The sequence below is a fragment of the Gorilla gorilla genome, chromosome 13 (assembly GCF_029281585.2).
Source record: "Gorilla gorilla gorilla isolate KB3781 chromosome 13, NHGRI_mGorGor1-v2.1_pri, whole genome shotgun sequence".
NCBI lineage: Eukaryota > Metazoa > Chordata > Mammalia > Primates > Hominidae > Gorilla > Gorilla gorilla.
The window spans coordinates 103,979,126-103,993,609 of NC_073237.2; the positions used below are offsets into that span (position 1 = coordinate 103,979,126).

The following is a 14,484-nucleotide window of genomic DNA, read 5'->3' on the forward strand; positions in this document are numbered from 1 at the left end:
CACAGTCCCCTTGTAAAATCTCTCACTTGCCTTGCACTTAGGGGATGTCAAAAGTGTTCTCTCTCTGCCAGCTCCTCACTTTCCATACCCCCTTGAATCTCACATATTTACCACCTTGTTTTTTCCTTATTTTTTTCTTTACAATTTTTCAACAGGGCCTTTATTTTCATCAAACGAGCATTTTAATGCGTAGTTCAAGAGAAATTCAGTCCGTATGTTTCAGATTCATTTACAGTTAAATCATCAGTAGTTTTGCAATCACAATTTGGCAGCCAGGAGATCTTGGAGGCTTTTTTTTTTTTTAGGCCCTTTGACTTGGAGTCAAGATGTGCTGTACAGTTTGGTGCTGAGTGCTCTGGACGCCCCAGCAGGGCCGGAGAAAATCTGCAGAGGCAGCAGCAACTGGTAGGTGGAGCAGGGGTTTGGGCCTGCGGACTGTGCTTGCTTCTTTACCATGTGCTCAAAGGCCACTTATCTGAAATGAACTGTGCATTGTCACCCTGGGCTCGGCTTCTCCATCTATAGACTAGGGTGTTACCTACACTTATGAATGTCTTTGTGCTTCATTCCTTTTATCTTGAAAATAGGGATAACAGTAATAGGCTATGAAGGATGCATAAGCTATTTAGGGAAAATGCTTAGTATTTGGCCTTGTAAGAGTTCTATATGGCTGGGCATGGTGGCTCACACCTGTAATCCCAGCACTTTGGGAGGTCAAGGTGGGGAGGATTGTTTGAGCACAGGAGTTTGAGACAGCCTGGGGAACATCGTGAGACTCCCATCTCTATAGAAAATAAAAAAACTAGCTAAGCATGGTGGCATGCACCTGTGGTCCCAGCTACTTGGGAGGCTGAGGTAGGAGGATCTCTTGAGCCCAGAAAGTAGAGGCTGTAGTGAGACCTGTTTGCACCACTGCATTCCAGCCGGGATGACAGAGCAAGACCCTGCCACAAAAAAGAAAACAAAAAAGAGTTCAATAACTCAATGACGGTTACTATTGTTCACATTGCTGCCAGTTGGGTAGAAAATTGCCAATATTGAGGACACCTTGTATGTGCCAGGTGCTGTACTAGCTGCTTTTAACTCAGTTCTAATGAGAATCCCACCTTGTCTCCTACCTCTGCCTCTTACCTTGCTGAGTGTCTTTTCTTCTCTGCATGATTCTCTCTTCTCTTGACTTTCCTGACTGGCTGCAAGTTCACAGGGCTCTGTTGCAGGTCTCCTCTTTTCTGTATCCATACACTCTCCTTAGGCAGATGCATCTTTTTCTATAGATTTAACAACTTCTATGCTGTATTTTCATCCTCAACTTCTTCCCTGAGGTTAGGCCCATACATTCATATTCACTTGGATGTTGCCAGGGGCCTTTAACTCAATAGACCCAAAGCAACATGCTTGACCTCTCTGTTGTCCTCCCCACCTCCTCTGTCTCCAACAAATGGTCCTGTGTGCTTGATTCCTTGCCCTGGCTAATGCTATCACCACCCACCTAGTTACCTAATCCCGGGCACCCATCTTGATGGCTCTTTCTGTTTAACCACCAGTCTAATAAATGACCAAGCCCTGTTGATTTTATGGATTTCAGGCTTTTTGAATTTGCCCCTTCCTCCCAGTTTCCACAGTTCAGCAACTCAGGCTCTGGCAGTTCTCCTAATGGCAGCAGCAACAGCCCTTCTCTTACCTCCTGGCTTCCAGCATTGCCCCCTTGGAAGTGTGTCTTCCACTCGCAGCTGGGTGAGCTTCTGAGACAGGTCAGAATTTGCTTCTGGCTGCAAACTGTTTAAAGAATTAACAACCAAACTCCTAACTTTCGCATTGAATGCTTGCTGCTGCCTATCCTTAAGTTACTGACCCACCCTCATCGTTGGTCTCATCTCCTGCCATTAATTAAAACATAACAGTCTGGTAATCCCTGGGTGGGTCCTGAAGCCACTTTCTGAATGATTGTACTGGGGTGACATTCCAGATCTATTTGCTGTTTTATAAACTCAGGACATTGGGGAGATAATGGAGTAAGGGTGCCTCGCTGTGTTACCTCCAGCAGACCCACATCATGCCTGCCTGCCAAGCAGAGCTCTGCAGACCAACTGCAACCCAGCTTCTGCAAGGGACCACAGATGCTGGTTCTCACTGGCAGTGCAAGTCAAAGGAAGTATGATGGTACTCTCTGGGGATAAGCTGTGGCACTTCAGGATTTGTTGAAGGACAGGAGCTGGCTCTGGGTAGCTGAGGCAGGCCTTTTGACCTGCTCTTCCCTCATCACTAGGACTGGAGCAGAAGAGAAGCATCCTTGAGTCTCAGCAGAGCTCGTGGGTAGTCAGTAGGGTGGCTGTGAATTTGTAGTGGGAGGCTGACCTGCAGAAATGGATATGAGCTCTCTGCTTTCTTTCAGCCAGGACCAGGCACCCCACTCTGCTCACTCCACATTTTTATGCCAAGAGGAGAGAGATTGAGATGGACTATGGTCAAGTGCCTTCAATGAGCCTAGCTTCATGACAATGGCACGTGAGTGTAACCAGAACCCAGAATATTCTCATAGAAAGTGGTGGTGGCCCGGCTGACATGGTGGTGCATGGCTGTAATCCCAGCACTTTGATGGGCTGAGGCAGGAGGATCCCTTGAGCTCAGAAGTTTGAGACCAGCCTGGGCAACACAGCAAAACCCCATTTCTACAAAAATTAAAAAATTAGCTGAGTATGGTGGTGCATGGCTGCAGTCCTAGCTACTCAGGAGGCTGAGGTGGGAGGATTGCTTGGGCCCAGGAGGTTGAGGCTATAGTGATCTGAGATCATGCCACTGTACTCCAGCCTGGGCAACAGAGCAAGACTCTGCCAAAAAAAAAAAAAAAAAAAGAAAGAAAAGGAAGAAAGGAAGGAAGGAAGGAAAAGTGAAGAATGTGGTGGCCCATGTCACCTTCTTCAGAATGTAGAACAAAATAGGATCAGAGTTTCTGACTGCTGCAAAGCTCCTCTGCAATTTCTTCTAGCAGATGCGCCCAGGACAGTCATACATGTTAGTGGACCTGGGAAAACCAAGCTGGGTGGACAGGAAAGCCCTGGAGCGAAATAACCTGAATGTCTTTTTCTGTCTCCAGTGGCAGTTGGCTTGCTCTGGTCGCCCACTCAGCTTTTCCCCTGGACTCCAGAGGCCTGGTACATGCATATCTCCAAGAGAGTATAAACCAAGTAAAACTGATGTCTGTGTAAACTACTGAGGAATCATGGAGAGGGAGAGATGAATTCTACTCGGGGTGGGGCAAGGATTGGCAAAGAAAGGGACATTTATATTGGGTTATGGAAGAGGAATAGGAGTTTTATGGGCAGAAAATAGGGAAAAGCATTCACTGCAAAGACAAAAACATGTGAAAAATCATATTTAAAAGCTAGTAAATGGGCTCACCCTAAGGGAAGAGGGGGGAAGATGAAGCTAGAAAGAGCCCTGCAGGGTGAAGGGCCAGAAGTTATGGGGGCTGAGAAGACTGGGCACTCTCCTTATCATGCCAAGAGGTGCTAGACTAGTGGAATAAATTTTCCTGCAGCAGTTTCAAGTTGACTCGAACCCTGGCCTTTTCACCCTGGGCCCTATGCCCTTTTATTTTCTGTCTTCCTCCTGCCCTCAGAGTAATTTCAAATAGGTCTCATTTAAGTGAGTAAACATCTCCAATTCAGGCACCCTTCCAAGAAAACGAAAAACACAAAACAAAACAGAAACCTGGGGATTTTACTACTTGGAGCGTGGAGGGAAGAGGCATGCCCAGGCAGGAACCCAGCTCCAGACAGCTTGAGTGGGACAAGAGGGCTGATCAGAGATGCTGGGATTCCCACTTGGGAGACCAGCCCCAGGGATCTCCTTGCATTGCTTCTCTTTTTCAGGGGAAAAGAAATCTCAGAGCAAATATTTGTCATGAAAAGGAAATTTTGGCCGGCCTCAGAAATCACAGATAATTAAGAGATATGATTTATCATTCGTGATGTTTCCCCGTCATGGCCAGGGTATGAGTAAGTGTTTTTCAAGCTGCTTGGCCTTAAACTCAGCGGCGGCTGCTGGGGAAGGCTCTTCTCGCACGTCAGGGGCCTTGCTCTGTCGTCGTTGGGACACAGGCAGGGGCTGGGCAGAGGCTGGGCAGAGGCCTCTCAGTAACAGTTCCCTGGACTGTGAGCCCTGCCTGCCGAGGGAGGATGGCCTGGCAGAATGGAGGGAACGCTGGCTTTGAAGCAAGGCAGATCTAGGCGGGATTCCTTCCTCTGTCATGGCCTCCAGCAACTTCCTTAGCTTCTCTGAGCCTGTTTCCCCCTTTGTGGAGTTAACACAGAGGTTCTCAAATGAAGCAATTTTGCCTGCCACCCCAAGGGACACTTAGCAATGTCTGGAGACATTTTTGGTTGTCACACTAGGAGTAAGGGTACTGGTGGTGTCTGGTGGGTTGGGGCCAGGGATGCTGCCACACGTCCTGCAATCCACAGCACAGCCCTCCACAACAGGGACCTGTCTGGCTTCGATTGTCACTAGGGCTGAGGTTGAGAAAGCCTGAGTCAAAGCAATGACACAGACCTCAGAGTTGTTGAGAAGATCAAGTGAGATCATCTGTCTGTACTGCCTGACACAGAGTGAGCCCCAGATAAATGGGATAAATGGAAGTTTAAAAAGTGGCTGCTAAAGTCATTTCTCCAAAAGGTTATAAGGCCACCAGTCTGGGGTAGTTCTGAAGGAGAGATGCCAGCCGGGAAGAGAAGAAGGCTAACCAGACCTACCCTCTCTAAAGAGTCTCCCTCCCACCCTCCGTTTCTTCCTTCTTTTCCTTCCTCCTCCTTCAGATGTTTACTGAGCACCTATTAGCAGCTAGAAATGGGATATAGTAGGGAATAGAACAAAAAGATTGCTGTCCTCATAGAACTTTCATCCTAGTGAGTTTCCCACAAATGAATAATATACATTATGATATGCCAAATGGCAAAAAAAAATTTTTTTTAATCCTATAAAAAAATAAAGCATGATAAGGGGCATAAACAGGAGTGCTGGGGTGTATGTGTGTAATCGCAGTAGGTGGGAGCAGGCCTTTGAGCAGAGGACTGGAGGACATGCAGGCGGGAGTCCACCAGAGTCAGCGTCCTATTCAGATCCCGGAGCTCCGCTCCTTGTCCAGAGGGCAGCTCCCAGCCCTTCTCAGATGGCCGGGCTGCTCTTGGCCGGGGTTGAGCGGTCCTGAGCCAGCTCCTTCAGTGTGGAGGCTTTCAGGGAGCACGGGGGAGATCAGCTCTGCCTGTCAGCCCGCCCTGAGCTGACCACAAGGGTGTTTGCAAAGGAAGGGTGGGGGGTTTCGCCGATTAGGGTCCATGTGCTCAGGCCCTGGCTTGAAGGAAACCTGGCTGGGTGCCCAGGGGGTGAGTTGCTGGCTCTTGGTCTGCCTGAAGGGGCCTGGGGCTATTTGTACTCCACCCCAGGTCCTGGCAGCTGACTCAGGGCTGCCTGCCATAGCAGAGGCAAGGCCAGCTTCCAACTTCAGGAGGAGTGTGTCTGCAAGTGGGACCTTTGCCATGGTGGGTGGGGGAGTGAGAACATTAAAAAAAAGAGAAAAAAAGAAAAGATGCCACCTGTAACTACCTTCTTCTCGGGTCCTCAGGGCTTTTCCCCACGTGCCTCCTTGAATGCCTGGGAGAGATAGTAAGGAAGTAGGATCGACAGGACTGGGTGTCTGTAGGGTGAAGAGATGCAGGGTCTTGAAGCCAGAGAGATGGGGGAGGTCAAAAGTCTTTCCACTTTATCATCACTTGTTTCCACTTAGCAAAAGTCTTTGCTGAGCAGTCCCCGCATGGCCAGCACTGGACTAGACAATGGCATCTGTCTTGTTCCCAGCAGCACCCTACATGCCTAGCACAGAGCTCTACGGATAGCGGGGGTGCAATGAGTACTTGGGGAATAAATATTCGGGGCATGTGGATTATCTGGAAGAGAAAAGACAAATGGCAGGCCACCATCATCTGGGTCACCTGGGTTGGGTAGCTAAAATTACACATAAGATGACAGTTTGGAGAGGTGGCTCAGAGAGGAGAGGCAGGGCTGAGGCAGGTGGAGAGAGATCTGGAGGCAGGTCTAGGAAGCGGTGAGGGTGCCTTTTCCTGGAGCCATTGCAGCTGATGGTTAGGCCAGGGATTTAGGGCAGAGCCATCACCAAAATGAAGAGACAGGGGGAAGACATGAAGGCTTTCAGAAGAGGGAGTGAATGAAGACAAAAGGACTGTTCCTGGCTCCACGCCTCTGCTCATAGTGTTTGCCTTGCTTAGGGATCCCGCCCATCTCCACTCTGCCAATTCCTGGATTCACGCAGTCTCAAGCTTTGGAGGAATCTTTTTTTTTTTTTTTTTTTTTTTTTAAGACAGAGTCTCACTTTGTAGCCATGCTGGAGTGCAGTGGGGTGATCTTGGCTCACTGCAATCTCCACCTCCCAGGTTCAAGTGAGTCTCATGTCTCAGCCTCCCAAGAAGCTGGGATTACAGGTGCCCGCCACCATATCTGGCTAATTTTTTAATTTTTTTAGTACAGACAGGGTTTCACCATGTTGGCCAGGCTGGTCTCAAACCTTTGAAGGAATCTTAAAGGTTACCAGGCCCGTCCTCAGCAGCACCCCCTCCAGTTGCTTCTCCACCATCCCCTGGGGTCTGTTGTTCAGAATATGCTTGACATCTCTAGGGATGGGGTGCCCTCTGCCACCCCACATTGCGGAACAGAGATTGCAAAATGTTGACCTGAGGCCATATCTGTCTTTCAGACAGGATTTGTTTAGTTTTCTATGTGTTTAAACAATTTAAACATTATTCTCCAGTATTTAAAAATCAGATTTTACACCCAGAAATATAAATGATTTCTGGCTTATCTTGACATGGAAAGATCTGGCCACACTGGGTCCACATTCTCAAATGGCAAGAATTGGCTGAAGCTGAGGAGCAGCTGCCCCTTTAGATGAAGCACGTGCTCTGGGGTTGTCTGCTCTCTCCACCTCTTCCTATTAAGCCCACCCTGCTTTCCTCATGTGCATAATCTGCCTGGTATCTGTAGCCTTTGGGGCTTATGAATAGGGCAGTCACTGGAATCAGTCAAATGTGAGTGCAAATTCTGACTCTGCCACTTGCCAGCTATGGGTCAGTGACCCGACCTGAGCCCCAATTTTCTCAAGTGTAAAATGGGAATCATAACTCTCACCTCTTGGAGTTGTGAGAATTAAATGCAATGATGTATTTACAGTACCTAGTGGAATATCTGGACGGCATAGGTAATTTATCAATGGCAGCTCTGATTTTTGTTATTATTCCTTTACTCCCTCAATTTATCTGGATTTCAGAGGTCCCTCCTGTGTAGAGTCTTCCTGACTTCCAAAGAGGTGAGGGGAGTTAGTGCCTGGCATTTGTGTGGCCTGGATGTCCAAAGCCCTTTTGCACAGACTCACAGATCACATTTGTGCCATGCCCTCTGCACCTCCCTGCTCCCAGCTCCTCGATGCCACTTGCTGTTGTCCTCATTCTGCATTTTCTCCCTGCGTTGCCTTCCTGGTCAGAACTCAGTCCCCCTCCCCATGCCTGGCATAGTGCTGTGGGCAAGGTCTGCAGGCCGCAGGCTTGTCAACATGGAGACCCACATCTCCCTTTCCAGAGAGGCAGGGGCTGTCGTGGGAAAGAGGCTTGGGGTCAGAAAAACCTGGTTTCGTTCCAGCGCTGCCACTTTCTACTCCTGCAACTTGGATCAAGTTATTTCTAAGCCTCAATTTACTTGTCTACAAAGTGGAGCTATGAAGACATAGCTCCAGGGTTAGCATGAGAATTAAATGAGAAAATACAGTGCCTGGTGCCAGTTGCTACTTACTGAGGGCCGATCTCTTCTGCTTCCTCCATCTAACTGCTCCAGAACTTGATAAGCTGCTTAAGCAGCTACCATTTTCAAAGCACCTCATTTGTGCTAGGAGGGTTGCTGTCAGCTCCCATCATGCAGTGATGACTCTGAGCAGCCCCTGCCCTTAGGGAGCTCCAGCAGTGGGTCCAGCACCCTCTTCCTGCTGCACTGTGAGGATTAAGTGCCGCTCCCCAGGGCAAAAAGAGGGTTTTGCACAAAGCCTTGGCTTTTCCCAGATGAGAAAGCAGAACAAGACCAGGAGGCATGGGAAGCGATGGGTGCTCTGGTTGATCATAGGAGCTTCTCTCTCCAGAGGAGCAGGGTGGCAGGATGCCCAGGGTGGTGGGAAAGCCTTACGTCTCCTGTTCTGGAGATGAACAGGGCTTCTTCCTGAGAACTCTGGATGCAGCCCAAAGCCTTCTCTGCCTTCCCTGCAGGCCAATGAGGCCCGGAAGATGAGCACAGCTCTGCCTTGGGCACATCTGTACCTGGCACGACCTTCCTTTCCTTCTCCTCGGAGCCTGGTTGGGGGCACCAGCGCTATCTGCCGGGAAATATCCTGGTGGCAGGCATAGGCCAGGAATATGACGGAAAGGCCCATAGAATTCTAAGAAGTTCCGGGAAGAAAACTGGTGTGTTCCGGCAAGTGTTTTGCATTTTTTTGTTTTTCTCTTTGATAGGAAAAGCATGCAGTTGGATTTTTCTTTGGCAGTTCTTTCCTTCTCAAAATATGGAGCTCTGGGAGGGGGCACTACATGGGCCTGGAATCTGTGTGGTCCCTGAGACCTTTGGGAGTGTGTGAGGCAAGAACATGGAATGAGCTTGTAGTTCTGATAGAGTCACACGTGTCAGGGAGTTATCCTATCAATTAATACAGATAATAATATCATGTATTGTGTGCTTACTACGTGCTGGCACTGTGCTAACCATTATTTTTTAGTATTTACTTATTTGTTTATTTATTTGGGACCAGGCTGGGCTGCAGTGGCCCAATCTCAGCTCACTGCTACCTCCACCTCCTGGGTTCAAGGGATTCTCATGCCTCAGCCTCCCATGTAGCTGGGATTACAGGCATGAGACATAGCACCTGGCTAATTTTTTATATTTTTTAGTAGAGACGGGGTTTTACCATGTTAGCCAGGCTGGTCTCGAACTCTTGACCTCAAGTGATCCACCCAGCTTGGCTTCCCAAAATGCTGGGATGTCAGGCATGAGCCACCAAGCCCAGCCTATTTATTATTATTTTTTCCAATTTATTTTTATGGCAGGGCACGGTGGCCTGACGCCTGTAATCCCAGCACTTTGGGAGGCCGAGGCGGGTGGATCATGAGGTCAGGAGATCGAGACCATCAAGGCTAACACAGTGAAACCCCATCTCTACTAAAAATACAAAAAATTAGCTGGGCGTAGTGGCGGGTGCCTGTAGTCCCAGCTACTCGGGAGGCTGAGGCAGGAGAATGGCGTGAACCCGGAAGGCGGAGCTTGCAGTGAGCTGAGATCGCACCACTGCACTCCAGCCTGGGTGGCAGAGCGAGACTCTGTCTCAAAAAAAAGAAAAAAAAAACATTATTTTTATTTATGTATTTATTCAAAAATTTTTTTAGAGTCGAGGTCTTGTTCTGTTACCCAGGCTAGAGTGCAGTGACATGATCATAGCTCACTGCAGATTTAAATTCCTGGGCTCAAGTGATCCTCCTCCCTCAGCCTCCCAGGTAGCTTGAACTACAGGCACATGCCACCATGCCCTGCTCTGTGCTAATCTTTTTACATGCATTATCCCTTTTCATTCACACAACAACAAAGGAAATGTGATCATGCTCATTTTACAGGTGGGAGAACTGGGGATTTCAACAGTTGAGTGGTCCCAGAACGACAGAGTTGGCAAACCAGGTTTGACCCCTGAGACTACACACTTAACGGCTTGGCTAGAACCGTTTTAAAGGCTCAGCCACTCAGTGAAGAAAGTCAAGAATTCTGGTATTTCCTATTTTGAGATTCAAAATGATAAAGTAATCTGCTAAAGCCATAGAAAGGAATGCTTTGTAGGATTGCTCTGATTCCTGCCTTCTTGGGGAATAACTATTGGGAAGCAGATCAAGCTGCATTTGAAGAAGTAACTAGATGAGTGCTCCCGTTTATTTCTTATTTTAAGGGTTTCAGTGGCTCCTGTTTGCCCGAGGCGAAAAACAGAGCTCCTTGGAGTGCCCTTCACAATTGCCACAATCCAATGTACTTTCTGCACTCGCCCCTGTCGATTGCACTTTATGCTCACACTCCAGCTTCGTGGAAAAGGTGATTCCACCTTTGTGTCCCGGGGCAGGCTCATAAGACACACTGCACATTGCAATGACCTGCACCTCTTCTCATATACGCGCATAACAGAGAAGTCAAGAGAGGACTCAACTCCTTCAGGGAAGAGACCAACTGAGTCGTATTTGCTTCTTCATTCTGCTCCCAGCACAGAGCCTGGCACAGAAAACGCATGCTCCATGAATATGTAGAGAATGCATAAATGAATGAATGAATCAAAGAGTGTGTGTGTGAAAGAGAATGAATGAATGGGATGAATGAATGAGGATGGAGTAGCCCTCCTCTTTTAACACCATTTCTAATACCAAACCAGGCCAGAGACTTTTGCCATCTGCAACTATAGACTCCAGGAGAGTGAGGTCAGGAGAGGAGAGGTGACAGCTGAAAGCCTTTGTTTCATCTCGGAAAGGTAACAGTGAAAATTTGCATCCCGAGTTACAGTTCATAAACCACACCAGCAGGCCTCATCTTATTTCTCTTCATAAAGCAGAAGGAAGCTAAGATAAAGTGTATAAACTTCAGGCTCCAAGAGGGTGCTGAGCAGAGGGGATGCTCCATTTCTTCCCAGCTCAGGACGCCCATGTGGTGTGGGAAAGACATCTCTGTAATCCAGGGAAACAGCCAGGGGTGGAGCCAAAAATTAAAGTGAGCAGGAGAACTTGTGGGTAGTTGGAGAGAAGGGAGAAGATGTCCAGAACTTGGCTTGAATCTCTCCCATGTGCCAGCTTTTGAGTGTGGAGTTTTACTTATAATGTTTCATGAGTCTTCAAAACCATCTCATGAATCCTCAAAACCATCTCATGAGGAAAGGATTACAGTTGACCTTTGAACCACATGGGTTTGAGCTGCGCACATCCCTCTGCCCACCCTTATATGTGAATTTTCTTCTGTCTCTGCCACCAAGAGACAGCAAGACTAACCCCTCCTCTTCCTCCTGCCTCCTCAGCCTACTCAATGTGAAGACAATAAGGATGAAGACCTGTAAGATGCTCCACTTCCACTCAGTCAATAGTCAATATATTTTGTTTTCCTTATGATTTTCTTAATAATGTTTTCTTTTCTCTTGCTTATTTTACTGCAAGAATATAGTATTTGATACATATAAAATACAAAATATGTATTAATTGGCTGTTTATGTTATTGGTGAGGCTTCTGGTCAACAGTGGGCTATTGGTAGTTACATTTTTGGGGGAGTCAAAAATTATACAGATTTTTGACTGGTGCCCCTAACACCTTTGTTGTTCAAGGGTCAATGATCTTTTAGATAGTGCTCACCGTGAAAGGAAAATAAATCTTGGCACCCCAAACTCACCAAGCCGAAGGCAAAAGTTAAGCTGGGAACTGGGTCATGCAAACCTGCCTCCAAGTTTTGTTCCTAAATAAGATGGATACAAAGATGAAAAGCTACATAAAGATGAAAAGCTACAAGGAAATTCCCGGTGGGCCCCAAGATCTTTACCCTAAAGCATTTCTGTTAAAGCTCAACACGACAATTTATTAATAAATAGATAGTTTATCTTCACAGGTGTGGCAACACAGGATGGAACTCTAAGTCATCCCTCTACCCACCTGAAACCAATGCATATCTGATTGTTTCCTCTGCCCTATTGTCTATGTTATCTTACATAAAAATGCAGATTCACTGAGCCAGACTAAGGCATGAATGACTGTTTTCCCCTCCCCGCCTCTCACATGAAAATTGTGTATTTCTCAATGTCCCACCCTTTCTTTGGAGAAAGGCATAGACCTATCTCTTATCTTTTTTTTTTTTTTTTTTTTTTTTTTGGAGATGGAGCCTTGCTCTGTCACCCAGGCTGGAGTGCAGTGGCATGATCTTGGCTCACTGCAATCTCCACCTCCCTGGTTCCAGCGATTCTCCTGCCTCAGCCTCCCAAGTAGCTGGGATTACAGGCATCCACCACCATGCCCGGCTAATTTTTGTAGTTTTAGTAGAAACGGGGTTTCACCATGTTGACCTGGCTGGCTTCGAACTCCTGATCTCAGGTGATCCGCCCGCCTCAGCCTACCAAAGTGCTGGGATTACAGGCATGAGCCACTGCGCCCAGCCTGGGTATCCTTAACTTAGGCAAATAAACCTCCTAAAATGACTGAGACTTGTTTCAGTCACTTTCCTTGATTGACATCACTCACACATGAGGTGATTGAAAATCTAAAGGTTTAAGTAATTTTCTACCTGAAAATGTGAAAACGGGGGTTACATTCAGAGCTGTCTGACTCAAAGCTGCTTGTTTTTAATTCTCCGTGGCTCCCTTGTGTGCCCTTGGTGATGGATGAATTAATCCAACCAATTCTTTCTTTGATTCTACTGCATGGAGACACAAAGATAGAGAAGGCCTGCTGGTGACTGACAGTGTTTGTGTGCTGGGAATGGAGAGTTGTGGAAGATGGATAGGTAAACAGATTTTCCCTACAAGGTGCCAGCCATAAGCAAAACAGGATGTGGGAGCACTGGGTGGAAACACAGAGCAACTTAGCCTGGGATGTTGTTGAAGCCTTCATGGAGGAAGTGATGATGGTGTGGGTCCTTTCAGGAAGCTTAATGATGAGCCAAGCACCATGCTGGGCAAAGTGCTCTCCCAGGCTGGTGAGGAAAATGAGGGAATGAGAAAGGAGGATGAGGAGGGCTTTGAGGGTGATGAGTCAGATGCAGGCACAGCCTTGGTAGTAGGTGGGTTTTAGTCCATGCTCTGAGATGCCCAGTTTTTCATGAGAAAGAAAAGCACGTATGCCCACCCAGAAGAATGATTGTAAGACAGGCTAAGAATATTGAGAGCAGAATGCACAGCCAACGCAAACTTGGCTTTATGCTCTTCTTTCTATGGGGATTTCTCTCCCTTTCTCTGCCTGTCATTCAGTGAGCAGAATAGAAATGTGTTCAGGCACAGGAGGAGGATGAACTGCACACCAGTTGAAGGGAACAGTATGGGGTAGAGCAGAGTAGCACAAAACAGCATGCACATTGTGAGTTTGTGTAAGTTAGCTTTTGCTGTATAACAAACCAACTCAAAGCTTAGTGACTTAACCAGTATTTATCATTTTTTAGAATGATTTTTTGGGTTGAGTGAGTGATTCTCCTGGTCTAAGTGAGCTTAGTTGTTGCTGGAAGTTGTGGATGGTGTTACCCACATGTTTGGGGTCAGCTGAGATCTCTTTCCACATGGGCCTTATCCTCAAGGAGTCTAGCTAAGGTTAGTAAACATAGTGGCTGGAGGGGCTTGCAGAAAGATAGAGCTTTCAAGCTTTTGCTTGCTTCACATTTGCTAATGGTCTCATTGGCCAAAGACAGTTTCATGGCCTACTGAGATTCAAGGGGCAGAGAAATATGTTCCACTTCTTCATATAAGGAGCCACAACTCACACTACAGGTATGGGAAGGATTTACGGGTGGGAAATCCAGTGCTTTTGCTGCATATGGTGATGGTAGAGAAGAGGAAACCAAAGAAACAAAGGCACATCCTGATGGGCCTTGAATGCCAAGTGAAGGGCTTCAACTTTATTTTGTAAGCATTGAGGGTTCCTGAAAAGATTTAAGCAGGCCAGCTTTGGATTTAAAAAGCCCATTCCAGTGGCTATAAGAAGGTAGGATTGGAAAAAGGTAAAATTCAAGGAAAAGGACCCATTAGGCCATCCATATTTCAGGAACAGGAGGTCAAGGCCTGAACCAAGACTGTCACTGAGCTCTCTGAAAGCAGGGCCATAAGTTCCTCATGTTTTTAGCCCATGTGTAGCACAGTGCCTGGTCTCGAGTTGGCATTCACCAAATGCTCAAATGAATGTTATACGGAGAGCAGAGTGTGGACTGCCAGATGGTTTGGAGGTCAGATGACCAGGGCTTTCCTGATAGGCAACAACAGGAAGAAGAACAAGATGGGTGTGAGTGTTCAGAAAAGTGTTCGTGTCAGCTGAGGAGGTGAAGGCTGGGTGCAGAGTCAGAAGCCAGTTACAAGGACTTGAGATGCACATCTCTCTGTCCATCTTCTATCATCTCCTTCATGTCAAGGACACTCTCTAACATGAACTTGGGCAACTCTCTTCATTCACCAGGGCCTCTGTTTCCAAATTCTTTAAAACAGAGATGGTAACTCCAGGACCCTGGCAATGCCAGTAATATACTCTGAAGAGAAACTATGAGAGAACCCCACTTAAAGGGTGGACATCACTGATGCTCTCTCATTAAGGTTGAGCATTATTGGACAAACCTACCCACATGAAGGTCAGGCTGGGAGGACTGGAGCAGGTTCTTTTTTTTTAGTGAAGAAATTTTCCATTGGG

General features: G+C 47.2%; 1 long non-coding RNA gene across 1 annotated transcript in view; it reads left to right on the top strand.

The window, feature by feature from the left end:
• Positions 1–305: 305 nt before the first annotated feature.
• LOC134756898 (uncharacterized) overlaps positions 306–14,484 on the top strand; it is a 75,299-nt gene continuing 61,120 nt past the window's right edge. The window contains exons 1-3 of the long non-coding RNA XR_010130316.1: positions 306–405; positions 2,393–2,505; positions 8,319–8,513. This is a non-coding gene — a long non-coding RNA (uncharacterized lncRNA). The remainder of the gene's footprint in view (positions 406–2,392; positions 2,506–8,318; positions 8,514–14,484) is intronic.